This window comes from Gasterosteus aculeatus, chromosome 6 (genome assembly GCF_964276395.1).
Source record: "Gasterosteus aculeatus chromosome 6, fGasAcu3.hap1.1, whole genome shotgun sequence".
In the NCBI taxonomy this organism is placed as follows: Eukaryota; Metazoa; Chordata; class Actinopteri; order Perciformes; family Gasterosteidae; genus Gasterosteus; species Gasterosteus aculeatus.
The window spans coordinates 14,836,967-14,853,867 of record NC_135693.1 but is presented as its reverse complement, the minus strand read 5'-3'; the positions used below and the strand labels follow the sequence as shown (position 1 = coordinate 14,853,867).

The 16,901-nt window shown below is 45.0% G+C and overlaps 1 protein-coding gene across 22 annotated transcripts in view; it reads right to left on the bottom strand.

The window, feature by feature from the left end:
- The window catches only part of LOC120820651 (ankyrin-3), a 101,070-nt gene that overhangs the window by 58,797 nt on the left and 25,372 nt on the right, over positions 1-16,901 (bottom strand). The gene's annotated exons all lie outside the window — the stretch shown is intronic.

Here is a 16,901-nt window from a genome sequence, read left to right as displayed (position 1 = left end):
GAGCGAGCTGGAATCTGATCGCTATCTGTGATCTAAGGAAGTTAAGCAGTAAAGAAAAGCACGCAGCATAAACACCGTGTCCTTGTTATATGTTTGATGTCGGGTTATTTCACCTGTGGGGGCCGGTAAATGATCCGATTATCTTATCTTGGAAAACCACCCACAGCTGTATCCCTGTAACCTTTCTTCCCTTTGGGGAGGGAAAACTGTTTAGTCTCAACCACTAGATTCTATGGTGATTAGACCATTGGGGGACAAGACCCCCCCCCCCAAAAGAGGTCACAAGATAAATCTGAGAGCTCATGAGAGGATTCATCGGGAAGTGAAGAATCAAACAGCATATCCTGCTTCACAAAATCTTAGGGAGCTTTTCATAACTTATCCTAAATGTTAAAATTAACAGACAGAGCCAGGCCAGTGATTTCCCTGTATTCAGTCTTCATGCTAAGCTAAGCTAAGCTAAGCTGCTAGCTGTGGCTTGGTGTTTAGCATGCAAATATGTGATGGATGTCAAGCTTTTCATTTAAGTCTCCGCATAAAGTAAAATAGTGTAGGCCTATATATAAATAAGTGTTAGGCAATAAACTAAAACACAAAGATTGTGACGGACTGCTGGTCTGTGACAGGATGCAAACTTTGGTTCTTGGCATGAAATGTTCAATAAAACCATTTTGTTTTCAGAGGAAAAACTGCTTTCAAAAGGCGTGTGAACAAATGAAAGAACTTCCAACACATGGAAAATCCCCGGGAGACGCCGCTATGTGCTCACCTTCCCCTTCTGCTGGGCATTTTTATGATAAATGAGCATCAGTATCACACACATCTGTGCTATTTATAACGGGAATGCTGTTGTTCGGTAACATCATACACACAAACGTACAGAAGAGACGGGGCCTGCCCTCCCTCCCTTCCTCCGCCACTGCTTCTAGACTCTCTCGCTATTCCACAGGAATGGCACTACTGCATTCTGGGTATTTTCCAGCGCTATCACCTTTCAGGCGAGTGATAAAGTGAGCGTTGGAGGCGGCCAACGAGGGTGGGAGACGCTCTGAAGGAGGGAGAGATACCGAGAGTGGTGTAAGTGAGAGCCGACGGAGGGGAGTGACAGATGCTTTGGACCAGAAGAGGCGAGGAGAACATGTGACCGGTGGATCACAAGCCCCCTTCGCGCTTACGCCGCGGCGAGCGGCCCTCCTTGGAAACGACAGGGTTGCCATGGCTACTGGGGGAGGGTTGCAACAGAACAGGAAGGGAGTCGGGCCTACTTATGGAAAATTGCGCCTCCGTTGAATATTTGAGATATTATTAGCAAGTAAACAATAAAAAACGGAGGTGGTTCGATGTGAATAATTGACTGATCTGACATTTATGTATATGTTTATGTGGATACATGTACATATATTATTAGATTCGCCACGCAACGCAGAGTTTGCTGTGTGTCCCTTTTATGTGTCATTTTTGTTTGCTTATTTTCCTTTTTTTTATTTCTTTTCATTGTAATTTGAAATATGAACTGAAACTAGACATGTTATTTGTTTATTTGTTATTGTCGCAGAATGCTGAAAAAACCTAGAAAGATCAATGAAATCTAACATAGATCTTGGAGGCCTGGGAAAGACCATTAATATACACATACATTTATATATATATCTATATATATATATATATATATATATACATAGATTACAATAACTAAATCACTTAGTGGATCCCATATAAAAATATATTTATCCGTCCACCAAGAGCTGACGCTATAAATCAACGCACACAACTGATACCACGGAGAACAAAACAAAAAAAACGTAGTATTTCTTGAAAGTAGATCTTTGTTCTAGAACCGTATCACGCTCACAGCATCCAACCCTAAAAATATGCGTATGAATTCAAAAGGAACGGGAATGGCTCTGGGCGAATCCAGCTGTCTCCCTTTTCCCGGTTTCATCAACACGCTCTGCGAGCTCTGCCGTCCCGGAGGAACTGTAAAACCTCACACCACCCCGGGCTCCTTCTGGGAGACGATCCTCAATATTTGTGGATGGACAGCAGGTATTTACTGCTCCCGCCGCATGGAGCTCCCTCAAGGGCACAGCTCAGCTCTGTCACCTGGGACATGAAACCGTCCGGGGGGGGGGAGGGGAAGATAGGGGGCAGCCCAGAGGAAGGGTAGAAAGGAGAGGAGGAGAGGAGTGGAGGAGGAGAGGAGGAGAGGAGGGACGAATCTTGAGAAGAAAAAAAAGGGGAACCATTTAACTAGAGCACAGAATGAATCATCATGGAGCACGAAAATCTGATCAGATTCATTATCGAGTTTATTACTCCAATATAAACGCGTGCGAAAAGTAAAATCATTATTGATTACATTATTGGAAGGCCATTGGAAATGAGATTCAAAATCTCACAGGGATTATTCTGGCTAAATAAAGGTTGAACGAAAGTAATAACAGTCCAATTTGTGTGCTCGCTGTTATTTACTGCCTTTGCTGCATGCGGTGCTGCAGTTCTGCTGCATACATGAAGCCTCACGGAGGAACAATGACGCCCACCCCGATGTGGAGGATCACTTCAATGTCATATTGGATTTCATCCAGCTGACTCTTCAGCTGTAAAGGTGAAATCTACACACCAGCGCACAGGGCTTAATCGATAGCTGTCCCGCCAAAAAGTCCCCCTCAGGCGAGCTCCAGGAGAGCAAAGGTGAGACGATCAGATGCATACAAGAGGAAGGGGAGAGGTCAAAGGAAAAGGAAAGGGGGGGGGGGGGGGGGGGTGAAAAGAGAGAAAGACAGAAAGAAAAGTGATTGACAGTAAAGCAATAGGGAGGGTTTATGTACCGGACACCCGGGAGGAGTGTGAGACAGAAGGAGAAGAGAGGGAGGCTCGTACATGGTGACAGAGACATGAGTTAAAAAACAGAAGGATCAGGCTCATGGAAAAACCGAAGACTAAAGGAAACATACCAGAGTTCAGTTAAATGACACAAAATCAGACATCAAATTCCTCCTCCTCCTCTAGCCTCAGTTTGACCTGCAGCAGGCTCCGTTCAACAGTCAAACACTGGACTCTGGTGGATGGTGTCCTGCATGACAAGTGCCTCAAGTGTCCACAGCTGTCGGGACAACGAATTTGAAATTGGATCAAAAAATCTTGATGGTCTATCAAATGGAATAAACTGCAACAGGACATTTAGTTGTCTCACTTTCATTACTAAGCCAATGATGAGTACATAGTTATACTGCTTGTGTCGTTCTTTAAGGTTAATTATATATAATATTTCATGCAGGTTTAAGGCCGTTTTCAATGCTCTAAATGTGCCATGTGTACAAAAGAGAGTAAGCTGTTCTACTTTGAATATCCTGTATGAATAAAGAATATAATGGCTATTATATTATACAGACGAGAGAAATTATAGAAACATTTACTTTTTTATACTTAATAATGGAAAAAATAATGGCAGTGAACACTAAACAAAAATATCATCACTGAAGTTTTTAAAGGTTGACATAAATTTGCAATCGGTTGCACATATTTACATACATGCTGTTTATTACTTGTGTTTGTCTGCAGTCTGAATGAACTAATCATTTAATTCCAATAATGCACAGTTCATACTGCAGGGAAGTGAATCCACATCATGGTAATGACTAAAGAGTCCATAGACACATTCTGTGTCAAAAAAGTCAGTTCTCTACAGATACATTCTACTATGAGTGACATTCCACACTTTTGTCATTCCGGAATGGGACATAAAAAATGTAATTGACATGCCAGTTGATGGACTGAAAGGACTGTTCCCAATAGTAAGAGTCAATCTTAATCTCAGCGGGTTGTAAACTCGAGCTGCGGGAGCTGAAATTGACATGAGTTGTCCTGTTAAATTGTCTGCATGTGTGTGTGTGTGTGTGTGGCTATATATGGGAGTGCGAGAGAGGATCATGTGACACAGGAATTTTGGGGTGTGTGGAACGAGGAGGGAGCCGGTTAACCCTCACTCATACTCTCGCCTCTTCCGCTCCGATGGACGTGTCCACCAAAATGCAGTTCACATCGAGGCCCACATTGCAGCCACAAGCTCCTCTGGTTGTACAGAACAATTTAAAATGACGGGTGCAGACGCACAAACCTACTTTACGCACACAAGAGACAAATCTAAGACAACACGGATCAGAAAGTACTCCACTTCTTGAATATAGATCTCTACGTCCCTTTCAAAAACAGGTGCATTATTAAACCCCTTCGTCCACTCCAGACATTAATTTCCCCCCCTCAACTTGTTCAAATGATTTCCGTTACTAAAGAAGCGATGGAGGCGCAGAAGTGAAGAAGAACCTTCTCCTCAATTGTCACAACTCTGTTCCTTCCATCTTCCATCTTCCTTTCTATTTGTCTTTCTGATGCACACACATTTAACCCTCAAAATCTCTGAATTATGTGTAATGTGTGATTACACTACATCACTACATTTCATTAAGCTGACGCTTTCATACAAAGCGACTTACAATAAGCACATTTGGCCGAGAGAGGTACCGGCCCAGAAAACAACACAAGTCAAGTAAAATTTCTTGAAGAAAGCCAAACTACTAAGTGAAGTAAGTAAGGCTGTGACTATTTAACATTCTAAACCACCTGACATCAACACGTTCCTTCGTCCTCTGTGGTCCACTGGGTTAGCAACACAGCCGGGCTGCAGGACGTGAGAGTGTGTTGGACGACGTGAATTCAACGGGGCATGCTCAAAGTCAAGACGACTGAAGTCTCTGGTGATGTCTTGCCAGGCCGTCTGTCCGTTCCCTTTGCGATGCCCTGTTTTGTTGGCTGCTTATGTCGGACAGACTGCGCTGTTTCTACAGCAGGTGTGTGTGTGTGTGACGGCGATCAGTGTGTGTGAGCGTGCGTGATCATTCTCTCTCTCTCTCTCTTTGTTCTGAGAGCATTACAGCCGACAGAGATCCTCTTCTCCGGTGTTTACGAGGAGGACAAAGCACAAGTCTAAAAGCTTCTCGTCCACATTATCACTTCTCACAAAACTGCCGGGACAAGGAGAATATTGAGCTTAGTGCTCTGACATCCAGGAAACCCCCTCATGTCCCCCCAGCTCATCAGTGTTTGTGTGTGGTGTGTGTGTGTGCACGTGTGAGACCAAGCGTTCATTTGTATAGAGAGACTTTTGGAAAACACATACTGCATGAAGTACAGTCATGCAGTTTGGAAGGTAAACACATTCCTCTGCGACAATCAAAAACACTGTTGTAATCTTCCAACTATACAAAACACGCCATAACAAAGTGTCAGAGGAACAAAAACAAAATCACTTTCTGTAGCTTTCCCCACAACGTGTTGATGGTTCATCTGATAACAATAAAGAGGTCTGTTATTTTGGGCTGATGAAACGGAAGGTGCTGTAACTGTTTTTGCCTGATCTCTGGCAGGCGGAGAGCTCCAGACGAGAGTCACGAGCCATCTGTCCCCCCGGGACCCCCTCAGTCTCCACCAACACACACACACACACACAGGCAGACACCAATGTCCACACATGGGCATAAACTAAACACACTAGCGCCACACGAATGGCTCGGTAAACATTTTAAAAAGAAGGAGACAATTTTCTAATCCTAAACGATCACCCTTTGACCCAAGGCCAAAGGAACCGACAGCTCCGCCCCGACGCAGAGGGAGGAGGAGAGGAGGGTGAGGAAGGGGAGGAAGATGAAGGAAAGCATGAGTGTGAAAGGGGATTTACATTCACCAATACAACCGCTGATCTTTCATTTGCTACTAAATCTGTGTACTCACCTCCACAAACACAGAGGTTATTACACATCGCAGCCTGCCGTAACGCAGTAATGGCCTTTCAGATCCTGGCGTTTCTGCTTGGCAAACAGAAGGCTATTAGATGCTGAAAGAGCCAGCTGCCCCTCAGGCACCACAAAGTAATAGGCTGTAGAGTCGGGGGGGGGCCCAAACCCACGGGGGGGCCAGCGCTCCCCAAACGAGGTGACGAGACATGCAACTGTGGGTGCTGAGAGTAAAGACGCATATACCCCAAAAAACAAACCACTGTAACTGCAAATTGATATTCAGTCGTTCACTCAGGTGGTGGAGGCAGCAAAAACCCCCATAAATAAATGATGTAATAAATGCCGTGACCAAACCATCAATCCACAAGGTCAAAAGAGTTTGAGGGGTCAACTGGGTCAAGCGTGGCCTGAAGAAGGATTTCAATATATTTAATGGGGCCGAGTGGTGGAAATGGGCATTCAGTCCTCTGTCTTCTTGGAGCTACTCATTGAGATTAATAACACCAGCTGATGTCAGTACTACAATCCTACAGTAGTCTGATGCTATTTTCATTTGATTGGTGTCTGGATGTATTTTTCTGTAGCAAATTGCCTCGTAATAAAATTAATTAACATTATTTTGCAGAAAATCCAATCGTGTGACTTTCTATAAAATAAAAATCGGAAGGAACATAAAAAAGCGTTGTCTATTGCCGTCTCTTTGTCTCTCCGTCTAACGCAGGCTAGGCTCTAGTCTCTCCACCAATAGTGCTTTGTTTAGCAGAGGACATGGGACACGGAAATCGATAGAGGGAGGGGTACAGGACGATCCAGAGCGTCTCTCTCCCTGGCTGGGTACATTTTTGGGTGGCTGTTTTCTATCTGCTACATAAATCTGATCCACTGATATTCACTGATACGGTCACCTGAACTCACACACTGCCGGGGCTCAGGATGCGACGATTTTGGCTACACATGAAGCTTAAGCATCATGCGAGTCAACGTTTGGGGGGTTCCCAGAGCTTTCACCGTGGCTGTAAACACAGCAGCACAACAAAAATGAATGCAAATTATTATTAAGATGGGACACTATATTTTAAGAACCTTTTAAGACACTGGCCAGGATGAATTTGAGACAGAGCAGTTTGTAGAAACACTCCCCACTAAAGCTGTATGTATTCTCATCATTGTCGTGAACACCTTGTAAAAAAATAAAAATAAAATCAAGTTGTGGTGTCCATAAAAAAAACAGGATTGATCCATTATATTGACAAACTACTATACTGTTTTACTGTTTCGTGTTGGGAGTTGATTTGAAGACTTTTTCAGTCTCCGTATTTCAAGATGTAAGCCACTGTAAGCCAAGCTAACGGTGTGTGTTAGCTCAGCTTACCACTGCAAGCTAAGCTAACGGTGTTAGCTCAACTCACCACTGCAACCTAAGCTAACGGTGTGTATTAGCTCAGCTCACCACTGCAAGCTAAGCTAACGGTGTGTGTTAGCTCAACTTACCTCTGTAAGCCATGCTAATGGTGTGCGTTAGCTCTGCTCACCACTGCAAGCTAAGCTAACGGTGTGTGTTAGCTCAGCTCACCACTGTAAACCTGTCACAGTTGGGTAAAGGCCTAAATGAGTAAATTGCTTGTGGCAGGTGGGCCTGTTGTCCTGCATGGCAGACAGTTTATATTGTGGGTGGCAGCACTTTTATTTCAGACCAGCGTTATTCTTGTAGCACTAAAATCTGTGACGGACATCTTTGTGCGCTGTCCCCTCTCCCCCTCAGCATGGGAGCGTGTTGACTGACCTCCTCTGACCCCCCCTGCTGTTTCAATCCATCCATCACACACAGCCAGAGCCGACTGCTCATCAAGGCCGCAGCCACTTGTGTGACACACGTGTGTGTTGAAAAATCAACACCTACTACGACAGAACGCGGTCTTGGACACACATTTTGTGCAGTGTAATACACTTAGTGTACAATGCAGCAGCAAGAACGCGCGCACACACACGCAGACTCATTTTGCCAACTATGACACATATACACGCTTCAGCAGGTAGCATCAAGGTCGCAGCTGAGCAGAGAGACTAATGACCTATAATAAGACACAACCTTGACTGATGGGTACAGTCAGTTAGCTTGTGTGTAGCGGCCAAGAGCACACACACACACACACACACACACACACACACACACACACACATTAACACAGTGCTCTGCTCTCTGCAGCTCAGCTGTGTCCCCGTCTTTGTATTTAATGTTCCTGATCTTACTCCTGACCAGCAGAGGTTTCCTGGGAAAACCTGTTCTCAAAAATATAAACTTCTGATAATAAGAATCAGAAAACTGAGAAAAATACATTCTGTCTACAAGTTAGTTGTGTAAAAAAAATGCTCTTAACATGCATATACGTTCCTTCACCACAGGAAAGAGACACATACCGGTTAACAGCAATGAACACACAAACAAAGAGAGAATATAGGTATAGTACTGTATATAAAACGGACACATGACATGACTACACCCATTCAATCAGCCATTTGCACAACAGATACTCACCACTCAGGTGGTAATACGGCCCGTTACTGACCCTTAGCCTTAATCCCGTTGTGGTGACATTGGATTCAAATGTTGTCATTTTATTCTGTTGACCAACAGACTAATCACCAAGATCCGACGGGCCCGTGAAGTTGGTTTTTAATTCCACACATTTCATCATAGATATGAATATGTTTTTAATGTATTAAATGATGACAGAAGTCAAGCTGACACTGAGAAAATAATAACAAACACAGCTTTTATTTCTCTTCTTGTCTTGTCTAGTGTTGTTTCTGCTTAGTTTCAACACTCCTATAATTGGTCCCTTCAGCAACTTGTTTGTTTGTGTGTGTGACGATTTTTTATTTATTTTTTCTGCACGACTGGAGCGGCTATTTGGGTGTCAGGAGGGATGGTCCCATAAAACTTAAAAGTGCACCGAGGTGTCAAGATGGCTGACACAGAGACAACTGACAGAATCCCAGTCAGCAACACACACACGTGCACCTTTCCCACACACACACACACACAGTGACAGCAACCTAGTCAGCAGCAACACCAACAACAACCTGACTCATATTGCTGCGTCTTGGTGCATCAGATCAAGCTTCCATGCTGACTGACTGAAGAACAGAGCTATTACAGAACGTCATAGAGACAGAGAGGACAAAGTGGTGCCTACGTTTTAATAATCTAGCGTGGCATTTATTACAATAACTTGTGGGAAACAATCCCACAAACATGATTTGTTGAACATAGTGAAAATACCCTTATTCTGCCCTTATTTTGTCCAACTAACTAGGGATGCACCGCACAGACATTTTATCCAACCTGAAGTCAGCGAACCTACAAGTACTGCGTTAAAATCAAATGTAATTACTGTCTTTTCTCCAAATGTAAAGTCAGTACAGCAGCTGCCAAAGACGATATCGTTCACCAGGAATAGCTGCGGCACAAAAAACTGCAATGTGACTACTGCAACTTTTTGCAAAAACAGAGACTCTTCTCGTGACATTGAAAGACAGATTGTTTTTAATGTAGATTGGTAGACTGATGGACATCTGGCCAAATCCTGATCTGTAAATGAAGTTTAGTTTCACAGAAACGTTGAACAAGACTTAGACAGGAAGCTGTTGTATGTCTTTGATTGAACAAGGTCATCATCTATTACAGATCCCAAATATATACAATTTACATAAAGCAGATCTTTGCACTTGAGATGCTGGAACCAGCAAATATTTGGTATTCCTGCATAGTAAATTACTAAAAAAAACCTCAGCGTGGTGATATAAAGTTATGTAAAATATGTCTGGCTCTTTAAGTCAATTTCTCTTCTAAAAGAGTGACAAAGTGACAATAAATAGACCCACCAGCGATGCTCTTACTCACTTCCCTCCAGGTGAGAGACGCCTGTGTGGGATCATACTACTACTATGGATTCAGGATGAAACACAGAGGAGACGGATCACAGACGGGAGGTGGGGTGTCTCTGAGTTCAGCTCAACACGGCGTTACGCAGGGAAGCCGCTGCAGGGCTTTTTCTATTTTCAACCTGACAAGGTGTTTGTGAAACCGGCAGGAACCAAAACCGAGAAGAGTTATAAATCACACGTGAGGATGAGAGACATTGCCACGTCTTACGAGTTGTTTCTGTTGGTGGTTAAACGACGGGGAGGTTAAAGCCGACACGGCAAAGATCAAGTTTTACCGCCATCGTCATCGGGGGCGACAACAGCCGTGATCCCGGCTTCATGACATGGTGACAAATTCCTGATTTCTACTAATATGTTTCATCATTCGTGATCCAATCGATAAATAAATACGCTTCCATCCCACAACGAGTGGTTGCTGGTGACAGAATGCAAACATACTTCCACTCTGGCTGTCCATGCAACTGTTAGCAGAAGCACAAGGAACCCAGCCCGAGACGCTGTGTGTAAAGTGTGTGTACGCCTCTTGTGTGTAAAGCTCTACTGTCTAAAGGTCTGTTTTTTTCCCAGCGATGTGACACACAACAAGCTGAGTTAAAGAATACCAGTCGCCCCTTGGAGCCACAGTCAACCTTTCCGGCTCGGTTTAAAGACGTGCACCACGGCGATCATTTCACCCTGTGTTTTACCTCCCACTGTAATTCACAGTACACCCAAGGCCACACACACACGCACACACACACACACACACCCACATCTGGTGAAAATACAGAATTTCCGTGCTCAGACTACATCGCGATGAAGACTGCAACCTTTTAGGTGCAATGGACCCTTTTCCTCAGACGAGAACACGGATCGCGATGTGACAAAGAGACGTCAAGAGCCGGTGTTCAGTGTTCTAACCGGACATTTCAAGGAGGTGTGTCCTGCTTTAGAGGGGGAATAGTACACATTTCAGAGAAGAAGAGGTGCAGTGCAAAAATGGGGGCGGGGGTGCATTGTTTGGGAGCAGGGGTGGGTGGGATTGAGATGGGAGTGGGCGGGGGTGGGGTAATATTATTTTCCCCTAATCATGAATCTAGGCGCTTTCTTTGCTCCCAAGCAAGCCTTTTATCCCCCCCCCCCTTCCCTCCCTGCTGCCACCTCGTCCTCCCCCAACATGCCGCCTCTTCCCTCTCTCCGTCCTTCCGTCTCCCCCCCCCCCCCAATGCGAGAGAGCCAACTGGGAGGAGGTGTGATTGCCATCGATCTGTCCTGCCACGGCCCATTTCCTCAGTATCCAGAACCTTGGAGCCAAAGAACCCTAACCCAGAGCAGAGGCTTTTTTATTGGGGGGGGAGAGTGCGGGGGGGGGGCTGAAAAGGCTGCCGAAGAAGACTGTGACTATCAAACAACAGACATTGACTGAGGTGAATCCTGTCACATTTATGACCACGTTGATGTGTTTGTGTTTTTGTCTCTGGGGTCTTCGACAAAGTCGGGCGAGTCAACAAAATTGATAACCGCGCGATTCTTGTTATCGCAGCAAGTGACGGCGGAGTGGCAGGTGGTTAAGTGGAGAACAGGGAGACTGCGTAGTGCTCGAGGTGGAGGGGGAGGGGGGAGGTGCCGGAGGAGGGTGAGGGGGGTGAGGAGGGGGGCAAAAGAAAGTAATTATCAAGGCGTACATGCGTGAGTCCCAAAGGGGCAACAGAGCAGTGTGTGTGAGTTAGAGAGCATCACGGCACCATTTCAATAGGATAAGCTTCATCTGGGAGTGTGTGAGAAGCACCTGCCATATATGCATAACAGACACACACACACACACACACACACACACACACACACACACACACACACACACACACACACACACACGCACACACGCCTCTGACACAGCATTTGGCGTTTAAGAGCCTGATGGAAGAGGTCTGGCATTGATGCACAGTAGGGGATTAATAAGTGTGATGTCGTAGGGGTGGGGGCCCAAACACACACACACACACACACACACACACACACACACACACACACACACACACACACACACACACACACTCTGCTGGTTCAGTGAACAGTAAGTAGTGAAAGACAGCAAGACAGACTGTTCTTAAAATGTAAAGGAAAGTTGTAACAAGCTGCACTTAGTAGACCTGAACTAATCAATCAATAACTATTTTGGTAATCGATCAATCAAAGCAGCATTTTTAAAAATTAAATTGAATATCTTTTTTTTTTTTGGTTTTGGACCAACAAAAAAAACAATTAACAATATTTCCCTATTTTAATTAATTAACTAATTGGCTGATGAATCAATAGAAAAGGAGGTAAACAGTGGGTAGTTAGTTAGTTAGTGGGTGGGTAGGGTTAGTAGTCGGCGCCCAGGTGGATTGCATGGGGCCTTTGCAGTATAATTAACCGTTGGATCCACTGTAGGAGATATCGGCGTGAATCGAGTGAGAAGTAGAATTCTGTTGCCCACTCTACTATTCTTGTCTCTTCCCTCTCTTCCCTGTTTTCACAAAGTCACCTTTTGCCCTCCCTCCTTTCTGTGTCTCCTCCACACCTGCCCCCCCCCCTCCCCCCTCTTGGCCTCTCTCTCTCTCACTCACTCTCTCCTTGCCTCATCAGGCCTCTGCTCCCTTATCTCCTCCTCCTTCCAACTCCTCTGTCTCCAGTCTCCCTCCCGCCTCCCCCCTTACATACCGTCCAGCTCTGTAATCACATCATTAAGCAGCATTACTGCATCTGTGAATAATCTCATGGTGAACTGCGCTCGAGAGGAACGAAGTCCGTGGTGTTCTCGTTCAGAGAGGAGGGTCCAACAGCTTGTTGTAGTACTGTCCTCTCATTTGCTCCATGATTGTAACCACTTAAAAAAAAGCCACTTTACGATAATTTAATCCCTAGCGTACGCCATCATATTGCTCTTTTTGGCCATCTAGCACCAAACACCCTATTCAGTGTCACATTAGCATTCGTTCTGAACGAAGATGCAGTGAATCTGTCGACAATTTTCATAATGCACAAAATCAGGCCAAACAAATGTCAACTCATCACATGCAGAACAACATTCACATGGAGATAGACACGCGTGGCGCCCATCCACGTGCAAAATTAAAGCTACACTCCCACATATATATTTCATGTGTGTCCTATCGATCTCCATATTTTCCAATTGACTGAACGATTAAATGCATCTTTATTGGTTGAGTTAATTCATTATTCTTAGAATGAACGTTCAACAGCCCGGCACAGAGCATTTTAAAAGCTAACGAGCATTTAAATGCTAATGGAATCATTGTAAATTTACACAATGGGCACACATCGGAGTGAGCAAGAGAGGTGAAGAGGACCTGAAGAGCGTGGAGAAAGACGCCACTCACCTTCAAATAACCTTTAGGCTTACGTGCTCTCTCCTCTCTCCCCCCTGCCTCCACACAGTGACCCTCTTCTTATCGCTTACTCTCTCCTCTCTTTCACACACATGCTCTCTCTCCCTCTCTCTCTGTCTATTAGTCTTTATCGCTTCCTCTTTCTTTTAATTAACTTCTATATCTTCCTCTCGCTGATTTAGTGTCTCCGAACACTCTGACGCTCCCTTCCGGTGCCCACGTGACGTGTTAAAGGAGGTTGTGCGTGTAGTGTTGAACTGATGCACAAAAAAAAGGGGGGGGGGGGTGTCAGTTGAACCAGACCAGGAACCACAACTAGACAACATGGACCCCTCCCCTCCATCCCACATACACAAGGCTCCCTATGAAATCCCTTCTCACACACACACACACACACACACACACACACACACACACACACACACACACACACACACACACACACACACACACACACACACACTCCCCATCCCCCAGCAGCATGTGTGATTGAGGACCCTTGAAGTGGTGAATCAATAATTAGAACAATCCTTATTACACGCTCTCATTTCCCCTCAGAGACGGAAGCTAAAGTAGAACAACAGCGGCAGCGTGCAGCAGAGTGGCGACGCGGCGACGCTCAAACCGTCCCGCACGTCTCAGACCACCTCAAGTAACAGGGATGCTGAGCCTGGGATTCTAAGACTTTTTGGAACCAGTTAACCCATAAAAGTGTGGAACATTGTCCTGAAAATAGTCTAAAACTGACCTTCAGTCAGTGGCTCGTCTTACACGTAACAAACTTATCGCTGTCTGTCACAATCAAATCAGCAATTTTAATTGGCCCACAGCTAATGTGGGTGGAAGAAATGGACACAATCAGCTTGTTTTATTGTTCCAAATGGCCACTGCCTGTTATATTAATGTTTAATGATGCAGAACAATTTTATAATTAGTAGTTAATTATTTAAAGGGGGGTTGCTTTACAATAACTCGCTTTTCAATTCAGTTTGAAAGCCTGTGTCTGTTGTTTGCTTAACACTGCAGATGAAATACCACAGTCAATTATCAATCACATGGATCCCCACAATGCACCTGTGAAAGCATCTGTAACCAATTAAATCTGAGCTTGAAAACCATTAAGGTGCCTCAGGTTTGCTCTCTGGTGTGAAAGATAGAGAGTTCGGGGACTGCAATTGAAATTTACTGTATTGTTTGTCATCTTCAGCTATGATTCTGAAAATGAGTATTGGGAATACTATGTCTTCAAAGTATATTGAAGATCGTGGTGCAAAAATATGAAATTTTGATAAAAGTTTATGCTACTGCAAGAGATGGAAGACACTCTTGCACTCTGTGTGCAACGTTACAGTTTAATTTAAAGAAATTGTCTATTAAACTGTAAATGAAATTTCTTGGATTATGGCAGTTCCTGCTGTTAACACCCCCCCCAACAGCGTTTCTGTGCTTAGCTGCAGTACAGTGGTAACAGAAGGAGTGAATTCTGTAGTCAAAAGGAAGATAAAAACTTGACTTAGCCAGACTGCTGAAGCATCACCAATAAAGCATCCGATAATAGTCTCATTGGGAAAAAGGCAGCAGAAAGGAGTCATGTGTTCTCTGAGTGCCAAATCTTTACCACAAACATTTTCAAATGCAAACTGACTAAATTGCGCACGTCACATTCCGACTGAGTGAATAAACAATGCCACGAAGGCGCCATCGATTGTCATTATTAACAGGAACAGAGGCCAGGCAGCCTCCTCAAAGTCACGCTGGCGCCGTCCAGCCGGTGGCCATCTTGATGGTGAAAACATTTAGTGGTACCGGGAGGCGTTCCCAATGCCAATGCAATTAGCTGAGGCATGCACGAGCACCAAATTCATTAACCTCCATATTTTATGGGCTGCAGGGGAGCAGGAGGAGGAGGAGGAGGCGGAGGAGGAGGGGGGTTGTTGGTGGAGGAGCGGAGCGACACGCGTGGCGGCTTTGTTTCAACCCAAAACCGGAAAGTGAGCGCAGCGAAATGAGGGAGTGAAATGAGGCGGAAAGAAACGAGACGTGGGAGGGGGAATCGATTAAAATACATATTGATATTGTGTTTTCTCCCTCGCAGCCTGATGGCTCTTTTCCCTTCGCGGCTTACTTTGCCTCTTCGGGGGCCAAGCAGCCTTCCCACTGTTGCCGGGGGGCTTCCTCCGAAGGCGGCGCGCGGCTGAAATCCAATTTCAACGCTGCCATTCGCCTCCCGGCAGTCATATCGCGGCCCCGCTCTGGATTCACTGTAGGCCGTGATCGGGATTCGGACCTGCGACGGACGCAGATGACGGCAATAAAGGATGCCACCCCATGAGCTCGATGGAATTTATAAAGAAGGCTTTTTCAAGCGTCCAATATTACAGATGCAGGTGCGGAAGAAGGAAGCGGGGAAACAGGCTTTCAGGATTTCACTGGAAGTTGAGTGCAGAATAAGCACAAGAAAAAGAAGGAAAAAAAAAAACTAGCACATGACCCATATAAGCCCTGTGAGAGAAACAATAGGTGCTGTACCGCTGCACACGCTGCGTAACAGTGAGTAATACAGGAATCTGGCAATAGGAACCCTTTGCTTCTCTCTCTCTCTCTGTGAATCTAATGGGGGCTCCTGGCTTTGGATCAGGTCATTAGAGGTGAAGCAGCTCGGAGGACCATTGTAATGGGGGTTTCCCGTTCAGATGACCACTGCGTTTTCCCTCTCCGACCGAAGCTCTCACACAACACATGAAGATGAACTCCAGGATTCAAACACACACATTCTCTCTCTCGGGTTCACGTCCCACCATTTCCACGGGGCTGATGGCGGGGACTGCCTCCCCGTCTTGTTGCTTCCCGAACAATACACACCGTGAATACGGAGCGACACACCGAGCTGTTAAGCGTCTGTAGCAGGGATCCCTCCCCTGACACCGAGTACTCCATTAGGCTTTTACTGAACGGAGTGCTGTCTGATAAAAGTTGCAGGGCCTCATGTCCAACTATCACATGCACTTTGTTGAGCTATTTTTGCATTTGGACAGTTGTTACTTTATTTTTGTCCACAACGAACTCACGGCTTTCTTATTTTTTTATTTGAGGGGTCCGAATTCTGATTGCCCTGAAAGATTCCCACAAAAGGAGCCAAAAAAAAAAGGATGACCACATGTTTTACTAAACAAGTCAACGGATGCACAAACAGATCATTAAAAAGGGTCAAAGATCTCAACTTACTGCTGACACAGAGGAGGAAGCACTGACTGAGTGAATCATGGACTGAGCACCTGAAATAAACGGTTTATTCTGACATTAACCCAAACAGGAGAGGAAATATCTGCTTCTCAACATTCTTTTCCTGTCAACTTAAAGGCACAACATGTGCTGGACATGAATCTGATATCCCCCCCAAACAGATCAGACCACGTAATACATAAGTATTAAGTCATTTTACATAAAAATAAATGATTCTTTCAGCTGACAAATGGCCATACAGTGTCCGGTGTAAGAATAAAAAATGCCATGTAATCTATTATAAGTTAGGTCACCGATACGCACATTTTAGATACGTATACAACTTCGATCACCCATGAATCCAGCTGCCTGGACAGAGAATGTACGAATGGGGGAGACACACCACTCCACATTAACAAGTGTTCTCTGTACCTGCTCCACCATCTAAATATAGCGACTGTAGAGCCGTGAAAGGAGTGAGTCAAAGCAGTTTGTTTCACAATCTGCACCGAGAAGGCCGCATCAGTTGAGCTACAAGACACAAATAAAAGGTTTGAAGCGGAGT